This window comes from Ammospiza caudacuta, chromosome 1 (genome assembly GCF_027887145.1).
Source record: "Ammospiza caudacuta isolate bAmmCau1 chromosome 1, bAmmCau1.pri, whole genome shotgun sequence".
Classification (NCBI taxonomy): domain Eukaryota; kingdom Metazoa; phylum Chordata; class Aves; order Passeriformes; family Passerellidae; genus Ammospiza; species Ammospiza caudacuta.
Genome location: NC_080593.1, coordinates 151,548,953 through 151,564,755, shown reverse-complemented (window position 1 = coordinate 151,564,755; position 15,803 = coordinate 151,548,953). Strand labels below are relative to the sequence as shown.

Here is a 15,803-nt window from a genome sequence, read left to right as displayed (position 1 = left end):
TGTCAGGGGATGTTTAGGTTGGATATTTGGGAAATGTTCTTCACTCAGAGTAGGGAATGGGATCCCCAGGGCAGTGGTCACAGCACCAAGCCTGACAGAGCTCAAGAAGCATTTTGACAACACACTCAGGAGAGATTTTTGGGGTTGTCCTCTGCAGGGCCAGGAGTTGAACTCGATGATCCTTGTGGGTGACTTCCAACTGAGGATATTCTATGATCTCTGCTCCCAGGCCATCCCCTAACCAGAGAGGAGGACTGCAGCCTTTGAACAATGTTCTCAGAAACATAAAGCACCCTCAGACTATTCTGGTTTAAAGGACACCAGTTTAGTGCCTTTCAGGGAAGAGGTAAAAATAGCCTTAAAATGCAAAAACATCTGAGGGTCTCCCGATATTCATCTCTACGTGTTTGTGTCTCCTGAGGGCACAAGGTCTCCTGTGACCCCAAGGCCCCTATTATTCTTTCATTTTTTGAAGCCCTTGGCTGCCTCTGCGGTGACTTCTGCAAAGAGAGTCCACAGCAAGTTAGAAATAAATGAAAACCTGAGATGACATCAGGTGCTCTGTTCCTGTTCCTTTGAATTTATGGTGGTTCTTTCCATTACAGATCTAGACACGGGTTGCGGACACAAAGGTTGACAACCTGAGGTGAGGGCCCTGGCTGTAATGTGACAGCAGCTCCTGAATTGTGTCAGCTTGAGTCTGTGACACACTGGGTGACCCCTGTGCCTCACACATACTCAGAACCACTGATGGGAGATGTTAAATATATCCGGTACAGCCTCAGGAATGGGCAGCCTCCACCCTTCATCGGTCAGAGGATAAGGGCATCTCACCCAGAGGACAGGGGACACTGCTGCACTGAGCCCAGGCCTGTGCTGTGTCCCTTTGACTCTGCCCCCAGGCTCTTCTTTGTCTTCCTCAGCTTCTTCTCTCTTATCTTTGTTTTCTCCTTCTTATTTTCTTCTTATTCTTATTTTTCCTCCTTTTCCCTCTTCCTTCTTCCTCTTCTTTCTCCTCCTTCTTTCTCCTCTTCCTCTTTCTCATCACTTTTTTCATATTTATCTTCTTCCTTCCTCTTCTTCTTCCTCCTTTTCCTTCTTATTTCTTCTTTTCCTCCTCTTCCTCGTCATCACCATTTTCTTTCTTCTTCCTCTTCTTCCTCCTCTTCTTCCTCCTCATCATCCTCATTTTCTTCTTCTTAGAATCACAGAATATTTTGGGTTGCAAGTGATCTCAAAGCTCATCCAGTTCCAACCCCTGTCATGGGCATGGACACCTTCCACTATCCCAGGTTGCTCCAAACCCCTTCCAGCCTGGCCTTGAACACTTCCAGGGATGGGGCATCCGCAGCTTCTTTGGGCAACCTGTGCCTCACCACTCTCACAGGGAAGAGTTTTTTTCCTAATACCCCATCTAAACCTGCCCTCTGTAGTTTAAGGCAATTCTTCCTTCTCCTGTCACTCCAGCCCTTTGCCCTAAGTCTCTCTCCAGCTCTCTTTGAGACCCTCTAGACAACCTAAGGGGCTCTAAGTTCTCTCCGGAGCCTTCTCTTCTCCAGGCTGACCAAGCCCAGCTCTCTCAGCCTGTTTCCACAGCAGAGCTGCTCCAGTGCCTCTGGTTCCATTTCTTTCCTTTTTCCCTTTTCCTTTTCCCTTTCCCCTTTCCCCTTCCCTCACGTTTCCCTCACCCCTTGACCCCGCCCACTCTCGCAAGCCCCGCCCCCTTTCCCAGCCCCGCCCACACCCTATAGACCACGCCCCCCTCCGCCGTCCGTTTCCTCCCCATTGGCTCCTGCGGATGCCACGTGACCCGGCGGCGGCGCGCGCGGGGGCGGGGCCGGGTGCGCGGGTGCGCTCGGGGCGGCGGCGGCGGCGGCTGCATGTGCGGGCGGGGGGCGGCGAGCGGGGCCGGCCGGGCGGCGAGCGGAGCCGGGCGCGGGGCGAGCGCAGCCCAGAGGAGCCGAGCGGAGCCGGCGGGCAGGTCAGTGCGCGGAGGCGGGCGGGCGAGGGGAAACGGCGGCGGCGGTGGCCGCACGTGGGTTCGCCCGCTCAACAATGCGGGCGGGAGGGGTCCGTGCGCCGCCGGCTGCGGGGCCACCGCGGCGTGCGGAGGAGGCTGCGCCGTGCCATGTCCCCCACCGGAACGAGGTGTTGGCTCCGCCGCAGCTATTCTGGGGCTCTGGTGGGGGGGCAGCAGCGTGCGTGCCCCCCCGGCCCCCAGCGAGGCTGCGGCACCTTCAGATTGAACCCAGAATGAAGGGAGGGGGCCGCAGCCCCGGTGTGCGGGGGCCACACGCTGCTTCCTCCCCGCTGGGAGCCCAGGCGCGGTGCCGCAGTCCCCCACCCCGTGTGCGGGCACGGAGCATCCCGGCAGAGCCCATCTCCGTGGGTGGGATGCAGCGTGGGCACCGTCGGGGCTCCGCGGGGCCTCTCCAGCCCCGTCCGGGCCGGACGCAGCGATCGGTGTCACAGGGGGCCCGAGGGGGAAGCGCCGTGCTCCCGGCTGTCCGGTCTCGCCGTCCCTCAGGATGTTTCCGTCAAACGGATGGGGGAATGGGGCTGCCCTGCATCGGTAGCTGGGGCGGGGGTGGCCTCTCCCGGCTCGTGTTTAGAGCAGGATGCCGAGGGAAGTGGTGGAATCACCACCCGGGGGTGTTCAGAAAACGCGTGGCTGTGGCACTTGGTGACACGGTTCACGGTGGACATGGTAGTGGTGGTGCATTGATGGTTGTACTTGGTGATCTTGGAGGTCTTTTCCAGCCTGGATGATTCAGTGATTCTGTATTTGAGCATGTCTTGTTAGGCTGACAAGCCATTCCTGGCCTTGCTATGGTGTGGGGGCTTGGGAATACCAGTGGTTCCCATTCCATGAGCAGGCAGGTTGCATAGCTGGAGAATATCCCATGCCATGCCTTTCTCTGCCGTAGGTAAAGTGGATTTTTGCATGCCACTGGAATTACTAATCCAAGCAATTAGCTGGAATCTGTCAAGTTTGTGCTGCTGCCAATTTCTCTGGTTCATTTGGTTACAGCTTCATCTTTCTGCTCAAAAGGAACTGAAATGTAAGCAGGGCAACTGAGTGTCTGGAGCTGTTGGGTTGGGTTTATGTTCATCCTTCTGGCCAAAGGAGGATCAGCAAGAAAACTGAGCCTTAATGAAGTCGTATATTTTTTGGCATCAGTGGAAAAAGAGTAAAGTGGATAAATGGGGCTAGTGCCTTCTTTGTATACGAAATGTCATGCATCTCCCTACCAGGTTGTGAGCTGGATTTAAATTCCACTGTTATAAAGATCACTGATTTTTTTTTATCACATCATTGCTAATAGCTTAAGTTAAAAATGCTGCAGATGGATTTAAAGCTGAGGGCCTTGTGGGCTCAGCAATGTTCTGCACCAATATTTATATACATCCAGGGGCTTAAAAGTGTGTGGTCACTTGGCTTCAGAGTGAACTGGCAGTGGCTGATGCAGCACGGTCCCAGACACAGCCACTTTCTGGGGATCTCAGTTGCCACCAAATTTGCCAGTTGGGCAAGTGAAGCGACTTTTAGTCTTTGGTAAGTGCTCCAACCTGAAATTTGTTCCTTTTGGGAACATAAAACTTTAACTTTGGTTAACTTGTGTCAAAGATGTGTGCCATGAGCCATCGCCCTGTTGGGTCTGCTTAGGGAGATGGCTGCTTGCAGAAGCAAAAAGCTTTTGTTACAGCTATTTTATTTTTATATGTGCTTTGATGGCTCAAAAATCACTCAGCTTCCAGTCAAGGCAGTCCTGGGTGAGAAGCATCCACTGGGATTGGCCTGTTAAGTGAGTTTCTTTGATTTGACAGCAGAAGTGCCCAGAGAGACATCAAAAACCCCAACATCAGGGTGTGTTTCCAGCTTCATCATCCCCTGCAAGCCATGGAAATCAGTGGCTTGAGATCCAACAGCACTTGATGTTAAAATAGCAAACAGTAAACATCATCTCCTATCAATAACTTTAATTATGGTTTGGGTTTTGTCTTAAATATACACACATAGTCATAGGGAATCAAAGTTTAGCATCCAGATGTGCTCAGTGGGGTGGTAGCATCTTTGGACAGGGTGTAACATGCTTTTCTAGCATAAATTAAAATAAAAAAGGGGTTTAGCAGCGTAGCATGCTGTTGTGTAAGAAAACTGCCAACTTTTGGGCTGAGACTGCCTGGTTTCTGGGCATCGTGTGCCACGGCGAGTTGGCGGGTGGCGTTCCCGGGCGGCTTTGGACAGGGAGAGCGAGTTTTACCACTCTGCAGCTGAACCCTGACAGGGTTTTTTCAACCATAAAACCAAGTGCAGAGGAGGCTTTGTGTGTGCCACGGGTAGCCAAACTGAAAGCAAAAATAAACACCCGCGAAAGCTGGGTTTTTTTGGTCATTGACAGAAAAGGAAAGTGCCGGTCTAGGGGAGGGTGTGAAGTCCCGTGTTTGTTACGCTCCTAATCTGGAAAATACAGACTGTGGCACATGGCAGCAGCGTGCGTGGCTAATTTTACATCTTGTCCTCTTCCCTTTCTCTTAATTTAACCCAAAATTAAGGAAGGGAAGCAGCACCCATTGACCTATTAAATGTTCATTTTTGCCAAGTTACGCCACTTTGCGAACACGAGACGCGACCGGATTCCTGTGGCAAGGAGCCCTTAAAATTTCAACAGCTCTACCTATAAATATAGTCACCGTGAAAGGCAATCCGGCTTTAAAAGAAAAAAAAAGTAACCATGCTCTTTTATTAGACCCACTGTATCTGCCTGACTTTAGTGCCATGCGATGCATCTCCAGCCGGGCGATGAAGCCCAGGCGGTGTGGAACATTCAGTCTCCTGATTCCTCTTGCTAATTTGTGTGAAGAATGAGTGCAAGCAGAGAAAAAAATAATCATTTTAGTTGTTTTGAAGATTTGAGGGGATGGGATGGTGGGGCTGGATCTCTGCATCCACATCATGGCCTTTTGCAGAGTGATGGTGGTGATTTGCAGTGTGGCTTTTGGTGATGGCTTGGTCCTGGTGAGTTCCCAGGAGCTGCTGCACTGTGGGGCAGTGCAGGATGGAACCTGAAGCATCCCTTGGCTCTAAAGCAATGTCCCAGATGAAAATTAAAGGGAAGAAAAAGAAAGAAAGAAGCTGGCTGCCACCTCACCCCAGAGGTGTCTGGGCTCACCCACTGCTCTGATGCAAGCGCAGCAGCTCAGGGAGCTCCAGGGCTGGTTTTGGACATGCCCAGGGTTTCCCAGGGACAGGCTGGCCTCGGGAGCAGGTACAGCATGTTCTGGGCACTCCTCCAGGCCAGTGGGACCCCCCACCAGCCCCAGATGATGTAGTGGGGTGATGGCCACTGACACATCCTGGTAGAGAAGACAGCACTGCCTGCAGGGCTGGGATTTAGGTGGAGGAGCTGCAAGGGAGGGTGGTTTTGCAGCTTAGTGATGCTTTTCAGCGTGCCCTGCACTTGCATGGCAGAAATCCACCTTTGTGGCCAGAGCAGCTGGGTCACCTTGCAGTTCCAAAACCTGCTGGGTATGGCTGGGCTGGGGCACGGGCTGGGGAGCGTGTGGGAGTGGGGCGGGAGAGCTCGGCACGGGGAATTGCTGCGTGTGCACTTGGGCGAAGTGCTGAGCCTGGGCTGCGCGGGAGCTGCAGACAGAACCCACACGTGACGTCTGAATTTCAGATGATTGCTGGACCACTTTGCCAACAGCCTCTCACAGCTCATCAGCTGCAATATCGCTTCTTCTTTTCCCCGTTGTTTTTTTATTTCCTTTCCCCTTCCCCACCCTGCCTGTTTTCTAAGCCGAAGCAGGAGGGATGAATCCGAAACCGAGGGTGGCTGCAGCTGCGCAGGGTTTGTATCCAAATGGTTTCCTGGAAGGCGAGTTTTTTTGTTGTTTTTCAATCTTAAAAATATTTTTACAGCGAGCGTCTCGTATCAGGGCTGTTTGGATGTCAGGTTTAGTTTCCCATGACATGGAGTGATTAGAGGAGGGAGGGGAGGGAGGGGCTGGGTGCTGCTTTATGTGCAGATCTCTCTGCAGCGGTATCATTGCCTATTGATGGTAAATGTGTTCCCTCTCATCTCTGTGATAGTTCTCGGAGATTTCCTCTTTTACGTCACTGGAGTTAATAAGATGTTTAACTTGGGAGCTGGGGGCGATGTGCTGTGCTGTCGTGTTGCAAGGAACGGGGGGATGATGAGTTCCTGCGCAGACTTGTGCTGGGAAGATCGTATCAATGCTGGGGAGAACAGCTGGCTTTGGAGTCAAACCATTGCCTTTCACCCTTAATGAACCTGACCTGGCTGCATCTTTTTTTTTTTTTTTTTTTTTTTTTTTTTTTTTTTTTTTTTTTGATTGTGACAATGATTATTTTCCTTCTAATGCTGAGAGAGGCAACTCAGTCCTCTCTGTCTGCTGCACTGCTGGAGTCAAGGGTGCACCTTGATTTTTTAAGCAGATTCTGTCTGCCTGGCTGGACTTTGCTCTTTTTTTGCTCTTTTTTGGGGACCACTGAAGCATTTCATGAAAGCACCTGATGGCTTGTGGTGAAGCTGCAGGTGCAGTAGCTGCAGAGCCAGAGCCCTCTCCAGCAAAGTCCTTGACTGTGTGTTTTGTGTGTCACTGGTTGATTATAGAGTTAAGAGAGTGTTGCTGCTGTACATGCCTTGACCAGGAATAGCCTTCCTCCTGCCACAGTTTGCAAGGCCAGCTCATCGAGGGCAGGCGAGTTGGTCAATAAATGCTCCAAGCGGCACCCTAGGGAGTTGGGAACCAAAATGGGAACACTTGTGTCCTTCAGCTCCTCCTTTCTTGCCAAGTTGTTTTCTTCCCCCAGCTCCTTCTCCAGCTTGCCACTCAAGCCCTCTTCATTCTGCTGTGTTTTTCCACAAATGTTTTTCAAGCGTGACAGCAGGGAGAAGAAAGCCACGAGTGCTGCAGGGGGTTGATGCATATCAGGCCAACTTTGCCTGTGGCTTTGGGGGCCCCTTCACTTCAGTGACTTGCTGGCTGCAGGTGGGTTCACATCTGGCAGCTGTTGGGCTTGGAGTCGCTTCTGTCTGCCACCAGACCCAACCCAGTCACCTGCACATATTCCAAGGCTCCCAGCTCATCCCCAGGGCTTGAGTCAGGCAGGGTGGCCATGGTGTCCCTATGTTGGTGTGGAGGGGAGAAGGGCTCTGTGACCCACTCAGGGAAATAGGGACATGGAAGGTTTGCAGGAGGAGCAACCACAGCTCTGGTGGTGGCATTTTCCAGCCTTCCATCAGGACCTGTCACTCGCAGTCCTGATGACATTTATCTGCTGACTTGCTGTCACTGATTTTGCTCAGTACCCCTTTTCTTTTTAAGACTAAAATGCTGCTTAAAAAACAACATCCCATCAGCACGTTGGGCTGTTACTTAGTTTTTGGGAGGCTCACAGCCTCCCAGTTCTGCTTTTGCTCTGGGGAGGAAGCAACATGGTTGGTTGCAATTTTCAGCCCTCATGGGAACAGGGCCTTAAAAGATAACTCTACCACATCACAGCTCACACCCTCACTGCTGGATGTGGGAGTTAATTTTTCTCACTGCTGCCGTGCACAACAACCCCTCTCTCTGTGCTTTTGCTGGGACAAGGGGAATTTTGGGTGCAACTCCAGGCGGTGCTGGCTCGGCACATGTCCCCAAGCGTCCCAGCTGGGCGGCTGCCCGGGGCCCCCTTGATGCGAACGGGGTCAGCAGCTGGGAAATAGCAGAGCAAAGTGCCTCCCTGGTAATTCCCAGCTGCCGTTAAAGCGGCTTTAAAATAAATTCCCTCAAAGAGCAATTCCAAGTATTTGAGGGTTTGAACTTTTCCGGAGAAGGGTTTGGGAGCTGCCAGCTACCGCACTGCACCCTGGCACGCCGGGGAAAGGCGCCAGGGCAATTGCCCTGATTATCCCACCATCTAAAACCACTTTTTTGATGTCTATATGATGTTTATTTATTAGCTGCATGTGCAGCACAACTGTTGGAAATGGGGCACTGCTGGAAGCAGAGTTGTGCTGAACTGGGAAGGTGGGTGGCTGGGCAATGTCCTGGGCTGGAGGCAGTGCCCAAGGCTCAGTGACCCTCACTGTGCCATCCTACCTGGCCACCAGCCTTACCCAGGGGTGCAGCACAGCCGGGTGCCCCTGGCCGCACATTCCACGGCCAGCTCTGCTTGGTAACATGGGCACAACAGAAAACAAACTTTGCAGCAAACTTTGCTCTCCCAGAGCCCCTGAAGCTTGCTTAAAAAAAAAAAAAAAAGCTTTGGAGCAATGTGGTCTTTCTTTTTCTCATGCTCATGAAAATTCTCATACCAAACCAGTAACCTCCACTGCCCTGGTTCATTATTTTTTAAGGTGGCGTTAGGGGGCATTTAAGGGGAGGCTTATCTCATCCTCTGTGTCCCCTCCTCTCCTACATCCCGTCATGGCAAATTACAGCTTCATCCGTGCTTGTGTGACAGACACTAAAAGGGGGAGGTTTGGTCAACAAACTGCAAAGTTGGTCTCATCCCTGAAAGGCTCTGGGTGTCCCTGTGCTGGTGCTCCCCAGGGTGATGTGTTGCTGCATCCAGACTGGTGCAACTTCTTGGTCACGGGAATGTCCCCATGAGGCTGAGTACCCCGAGCTGGGGACAGCCAAGCTTTTCCCTGCAGAGACAGTTCTGGGCTCTTGCCCAAGTCCCCTCTCCAGGGCCCTGGCACCAGTGCAAGTGCAGCCAGGCTGAAGGCTGATGATTAAACCCATGATCCAGGTCACTCCTGCCCCTCTCAGTGCCCCAAAAAATAAGGATGCTGATAGCAAGACTACATCCAGTTGGGGATGTTGCACTTCTCTGCACAGTTCAGCAGGTTTGGGGGTGAACTGAGCTAATTTGGGGTATAACCACCCCAAAAAAAAAACATTGCAGCAGGGAGTTCTTCCCCACACACCCTCCATTGCCATGACTAAGTTGCTTCCAGCTCAAACTGATTTTGTTCATGGGCTGACCTTTAATCTGGCAGCTTCTTACTGAACTTTCTATCATATATGTAGTTTTTAAATAATTTTTTTTCTGTGTGGGCATGACAACAAAGCTGTCTCCTGAGGTGGCAGAAAACACATCTTACCTCTTAAGAATAGATAGCGAAACCTGCCCATGGCGCAGGGAGATTTGCTGTGGATGGGGTACAACCCAGTGCTGTCCCAACCCAAAGTCACATCCACTGGACCACACACTTAGCTCCTTTTTTTTTTTTTTTTTTTTTTTTCTCCTCCCAAACTAATCCCTCCAGCCCCTCAGGCTTTTTTGTTGTTGTTGTTGTTGCTCCTCTCTGAATTCCTTCTAATTTGCAGGCTCACTGCCAGCATCCAACGCACTATAAAAAGGGGACTTGTTCTTCAAGCTTCCCTCTGGTACAGAGCGTTTGCACAAATACCAACACGCTTGACAAGTAGGTCTGATTCCCCCTGCTATTACCAAAATGCTCGTAGGGTGCTCGGGGAGTAGAGCTGCTGTCTCAAGACAAGCCAAGCTGAATTTCACACAGGGTCCTGAGCCCAATTCCCAGCCGGTGTTTAAGCTCATGTCAGCTGGAAAAACGGAGCTGCGTTTTTATTTTCCTCTCCGAGAGTGAGCGGATGCGCTCGCATCCCTCCGTGTCCCCCAGCACAGATGGGATGTGGGCTGTGCCTGCAGACCCAGGTCCTGATGGAGGCAGCCCCAGGGCCACCAGCAATTTTTGGCTGGTCCCCCCCCTGCTGTTACAAGCAGCCATGACACAAACCCCCTGCCAGCTTCCTTCTTAAAACTAATGAGCTGTTTGACCCTGGCAAGTCCTCTGGGAAAGCTGTTGCCAGAGCCTTGCTGCTCACACAGATACAAACTGCTCTCATTTCCAGCTTAAATTTATTTGTGGATGACTCGTACCCATTTGGCCTTGTTCTTCTTGTACCCACACTGGCTTTTAGCTTGGATGGCTCCTTTCCCTGCTCTGGTATTTATCCTCTGGCAGGCTTTGCCAAGTGCTCTGGGTCTGCCAACCTAAATAACCCCAGAGCTCCTGGTGGAGCATGGCTGGGAGGGGTGTAGGGGCATCTAGGCTTCCTCATTCCTGCAGTGGAGACAGCCCCAGCAACTTGATTTGCAGCTCACCCATTGAAAAGGAAAATCCACCATGCTCACCCATTGAAAAGGAAAATCCACCATGCTGCCTCTTGACATCCTCACTGGGGATGGTCCCAGCCTGCAGAAGGACAACCCCAATCACCCTCTCCACTGACAAAGGCTCTCTGATTTGAAACCATTATCTAATTTCATGAGCACACTTCTCTTTTGCAATGCAAACACCATTTTGGCAGAAGATGAGCTTTTTTTTTTCCTTCCTGCTGCCTTCAGGAGCACCTTTCCCTCTCCTTTCTGGTAGTGCCAGGCTTCATGTTCCTGGCCTTGCTAATCTCAGCCCTGCTGTTGTGAAGCTGACATTTCCCATGCACAGCTGTGCCAGGTGCTTTGCTCAAAGGCTGAAGTGGCTTTAAAATGTGAAAGTTCATCAGGTCAAAATACACACATGGCTCCTTACCACTGGCCCCTTTTGGAGCTGTAGGACTGTCCAGGATGATATGGGAAGAGCTGCAAGGTGTTTGCTTTTCCCCCAGGATGATAATTTTTCACCATACTTTTCACTGCTGCATCCTTGCCATGGGTTTTCTTTGCCTTTTATGTGCTTTCTTTGGGATCTCTGTGCTTATTCCTGGTGATGCTGAGATGCTGGCTAATCCATCCCAATTTAGACCTCTGCCTTCACCTTGGCAGGTGGAACTTGGACCTTTGATGGAAGGAAGGATGCTCCAGGTGCCATCACTCACCAGCTCCTTATTTCCTCCAAGTTTCCCTTTAGTTAAGAACCTTTTTTTTTTCTTTTTTTCCTTCTCTCCAATCTAAACTGCACCAGTATGTGTCCATTTGAGGCAGGATTTCATGTTCCCCTGCAGTGTCCTTCCATCATTCTGTGCCCTCGTTAAACCACACAGAAATTGGCGTCATCGAGGAGGAGCTGGCCTCTGCAGTTATTAGCAGGATTATTCTCATCTCCTGGTTTCCTGTGAAGCTGCTGGGCTGGTGTAACACAATTCCCACTAAAGCTCATCTCCACTGTCAGGGATAGTGATGCTGATGGGGCACTGAGCATCAGCAGCAGATACCAGGAGGAGACCAGCAGACCCCATCGCATCTTTCCGCATTAAGTGATTTTTGACCCCCACCTCCTCTCCTTCAGGCCATGGTTGTTTAGCACATCATGTTGGGCATTAACTTCCCCTCCTGAATCTTTTCTGAGGAGCCTGTGGGCTCCTTCACAGCTGCAGCTCCAGCACAGGAGTGCATCACACCCTGCTCTCATTGCTCGGTTTGCTTTGTGCATCGCGTTTTCTCACTGCCTAAATCAGCATCCACAGCCTCCAGCACTCAGAGTGGGCACAGCTGGGCATTTTCTGCCTGCAGTGGATCTTCCTTTTTTTCTCTCTCCCTATTTATTTGATTTCTCACTGTATTTAAAGGAGAGGTCAGCATGTGTTTTGCAACCTTCTCCTTCTGTTATTAATTTCTTAGAAACAAAGGGGAAGGAACCACAGGCAATAAAGGGCCTGAGGTTTGAGGACTGGCTGTTTATTTGTCAAAGCTAGAAATACAGTGACTGAAGAGGACAAGAGAAAATCCTCAATGCAGAAGTACCTCATTTAAGTTTAGGCTTGTGTCGGTCGGATTTGGTGGGGGGTGTGGATTTCCTCCTGCTGCAGTTTTAGATGGAGCTGTTATCACTGCAAACAGCATCTTAGTTTTGTCTTCTGCACCTCATTTTTTCACCCCCCAGCCTGAATTTCCTGCACCATGCCCATCTGATAGTGGTGTCATGGCACCCCATGCAGTGGGATTGGATTGCACGTGGCTGATGGCAAGTGGGTGGCAATAAACCAGTCCTAAGGGGGCAAATGCTACCAGGAAAAGGGGATGAGGAGAGTCAGGGTGCCTCAGATGCCCAAGCCAAAGATGCTCAGAAGCCCAAAAGGGACAAAAATAGGTGTCTGGGTCACTCAAGAGGGTTTGAGGACCACTTAAGTTCTTTTCCCTCGGAAACAGCAATTACCAGATGAAAGGGAATGTCTTCAAGCAGGCATTTTGGAGCATCTGGTTTGTATTTGGCACGATCACTGGGGGAAGCAGGGAGGGCTGGAAGGCTGCTGGGTGGGTTGGTGGCTGGGCGAGGCAGAGGGTGTCCTTCAGGGGATGAATCTGGTCTCTTACAAAATGCATTTTGACACCAGGAGCATTCCCACATCTCTCCTCCTTTTTGGACTGTGCTGTCAATAACTTTTCAAAGCATTAATGCTGAGTATGAGCTGGATTTCTGCTCGTGGGAGGTTAAGGGGTGTCCCCACATGAAGTGGCAAATAGGGGAATGACAGATTTTTCTTTTTAGGTTTCGCCCTTCCTCGCTACAGAGGAGGCATTGGCATGTAATTACCACCAGCTTTAATCCAGCCACACCAACTGCCTTTCTGGCAGACCCAAATACAATAGGAGCCAAAGGTTATTGCCTGCCCTAAATAAAACCATTACAGCCCTGGGGCCTCACCCAAGCCCAGACCGCAAAGCATCCAGGACCGGCTCCATTCAGTTTTTCTGAGTCTGGAAGATTTGGTTTGATGGCAATGACCCATAACTTTTTTTTTTCTTTTACTTATATTTTTTTTACTTTCCCCCTGCAAAGCCACCTGCACACTTGCAACCACTGTGGCACCTGCCAGGAGCAGCACATCTGGCCAGCGTTAGCGAGCCTGCCAAGGATGCACTTGGTTCAATATTTTCTTGCTAAAATCATTAGTGGCTTTAATTGAAGGCAGAGGTGGATGAAGGCACGTCACACAGACACACCCCAGCATGCACAGCTCAGCCCAGCACGTGGCTGTGAGCAGTGTCCTCTCAAACTGCTGCCAGATACAGCCCAATGTTCTGCCCATCCATGGGATGGACTGAGATTTCAGGCACCACATAAGGCCCCATGTGGCCTGGAGTAGCCACCCAGGAGCCAGCGCATCCCACACTGTGCTCTTCTCCCAGTTACTGCTCCAAACTGGGATTTACTCTGCAACCTGAAGGGTTTTCCTCTCTATCCATAAGCAAATACAGCCCAAAGTGATGCAAATGTGTGACCTCACCCAGATCTCAAGAGGTAAATATTGCATCACAATGAGCACGCCCTGTATCCTTTCACCCAGTCTGAGACACTTGAGTCCATCCTGATGCAGGGGCAAGCCAGGCCAGGGAGGGGCTGTATGATGGGAAAGGCTTTCTCCTCACCTCCCAGTTTAATTATCAGTGTCTCATGTTTGCAGCGTGATGGACACTGGTCCTGCCTCTGTGCAAGGCTGCTCTGGCTCCTGGCATCCCCACAGAGCTGCCAGCAGGGAGAAATTGCATTTCACAACCTGTCTTTTCAGGCTCCCACAAGATTACTGGAGGGAGAGGAATGTGCTGAGGAAAATATCCCAACTGCTGTTAAAAGGCACAGCTTTCCCTACCCCTTTCTGGGATGGCCATTCCTTCACTGAACCAGACACCCTCCTCCAGCTGGCAGCACCCACTGGAGCCAGCACTGTGTCACCTCCCCACATCACCCTGGGGTCCTTTTGCCCTCCTGGTCTCCCCTTCATGTGCAAATAATTGAAATTGTGATAAGCAGGCTCTTTTATGAAGAAATTCTGCTTTTCCCTCATGGTGCTCCTGGGACAGAGCTCAGTCACTTTATATCTGGGCAATAAATCTCCAGGCTCTCTAGGGCACACCCGCCACGCAAGGCAGTAATGGGCCTGCCAGATGCTGTTCTGTCTGGGTGAAGAGCTCCCCAGCCAGTGCAGCATCTGTTAATCATTTGCCAGGAGAGCCCAGGCAGTGAGGGAGTCTCAAGCTGAATCCCTTTTGGCCAATCCTTTTGAATCACAGTGAAGGTTTCTGGGCTACCTGGTGCTGAAACACCCTGTGAGCTGCAGCAGCCTGGGCTGAGAGATGCATCCTGCACATCTCAGGAGGAAGGTGAGAAATCTTTCCCCTTGGTCCTTCTTCTGAGAGGCATAAAATCCTCACAAGGCCAAAGCTAAGACACCCTTTTTCCTTGATCTCTCTCTTCTGCTTTTGCTTCAAAATCCAGTGAGCATCAGATGATGAGATGTGGTCCTGGGCAGTGAAAAGCAGTGGGGGATCTTGAACTGGTTCGGTGTTGAGTCATCTCCTCCTGGGCAATGGCATGTGGACAAGGCTGAAAGCAGGGATGGCTTTCTCTGATGTTTCTTCTCTCTTGAGTCTTCTTTCAATATTCCACAATACCAGATCGCTCATTTTGCCTCCAGCAAGTAAAACACCTCCAGGTTCTCCGCAGAAGATACTGTTGCATCTGGGGGCGATGGTCGGGCTGTTGCACTCATTCTGATTTCTCTCCTAAGCTAATTACAAGCCTCTTGGACTCTCTCAGGTGGCTTTGGCAAGTGCTCTGCTTTTCTAGTGCCAGTGCCAGGGAGCCCTGGCCACATCCATCAAATCTTTCCCCAACTATTAGAAAGCAGTTATGCTCCTTGTGTGTCTTTTCATTGCCGGAAGCTGGTAAGTGGATGGATCCTACACAAATAAACTTCTCGAGGGCAGAGAGTCAAAATATCCCTGGGCTTGTTTGGTGGGAAAAGGTTAACCAGCGTGAAGTCTATGAATTGCTGCTGACCTGACTTTGTTGACAAAATATAGTTATTAATTGGGCTTGCAGGCAAACTGCCTGGGGATGTTTGGAAGGAACTTGTCCGTCGCAAGGGCTGAGATCTCCCTGGGAGAAGATCTGTCTGGGCTCTTTGGAGATGAGCCTAGGCCTTGGTCGTGGCTCTGCTTTGGGGTTTTGTTGTTGAGGATAAGACGTGTCAGGGTCTCAGTCTTCCACACTGGCCGTGGGGCCACACAGATTCACCAACAGCAGAGCTGTGGCAGAGGACAGGAGGAGCCTGTCAAGAATCCTGGGACCAGGTGACTGAAATGGTCTCTTGATCTACTGGAAGGTCTCCTTGAAGGAGTAAATACTGTTGGCTAGACAACATTTGAAATTCTTTCCAACCCAAACCATTCTGTGATTTTCGTGATGATTCTAATGAGGCTCCTGCATCCCTAAGTTCAGGTTTCTTCTCTCAAGCTGAATCCTGTACAAAGCATCATTACCTGGACAGAAGCAGAAGCTTCATGATGAAGTTCTGGAGTGTGACCTGTGCTGTTCCCAGTGTGCTCCTGAATCCCAGCAGCAGTTCACTGCTGCACTGGCACTGGTGACACTCACTGTCACCCTACCCTCAGCCTGGTGGCTTGGTTTTGACAGTGGCAGGGCAATGGTCAGTGCATGTCCCTGGGTGCCACCACAGCCTTTCAGCCCCCATCATGGCAGCTCCAGAGCTGCTGCTCCTCGTGGCTGGTGAGCATCTCACGGCCCTGTGTGAGGAACAGCTTGCTTCCCTCAGCCTGGGAACGAGCACAACACCCACACTGGCACTGGCCCAAGACAGAAGCTTTGGGAATCCTCCTCGACAGCATGACAGCAAATGCTCCTCTCCAGCAGGGCCAGTGCTGGGAGGCTCCCAGCAGCAAAGCCCATCCTGGTGCAGGAAGAGCTTGCCTTGGGCTGAGAGGTTTCCTGCACCTGCGTGACTGAATGTGCTGGAAAGCACCTTCCATGTGTGCCAGAGTGGTGGAAATCCAACTGCCAGCAGATGAACGTGTCTGT

The 15,803-nt window shown here is 51.1% G+C and overlaps 1 protein-coding gene across 1 annotated transcript in view; it reads left to right on the top strand.

Moving 5' to 3' along the window:
* The first annotated feature begins 1,884 nt into the window (after positions 1-1,884).
* PTP4A3 (protein tyrosine phosphatase 4A3) overlaps positions 1,885-15,803 on the top strand; it is a 41,883-nt gene continuing 27,964 nt past the window's right edge. The window contains exon 1 of the mRNA XM_058803069.1: positions 1,885-1,981. The gene's annotated coding sequence lies outside the window, so the exon portion shown is untranslated. The remainder of the gene's footprint in view (positions 1,982-15,803) is intronic.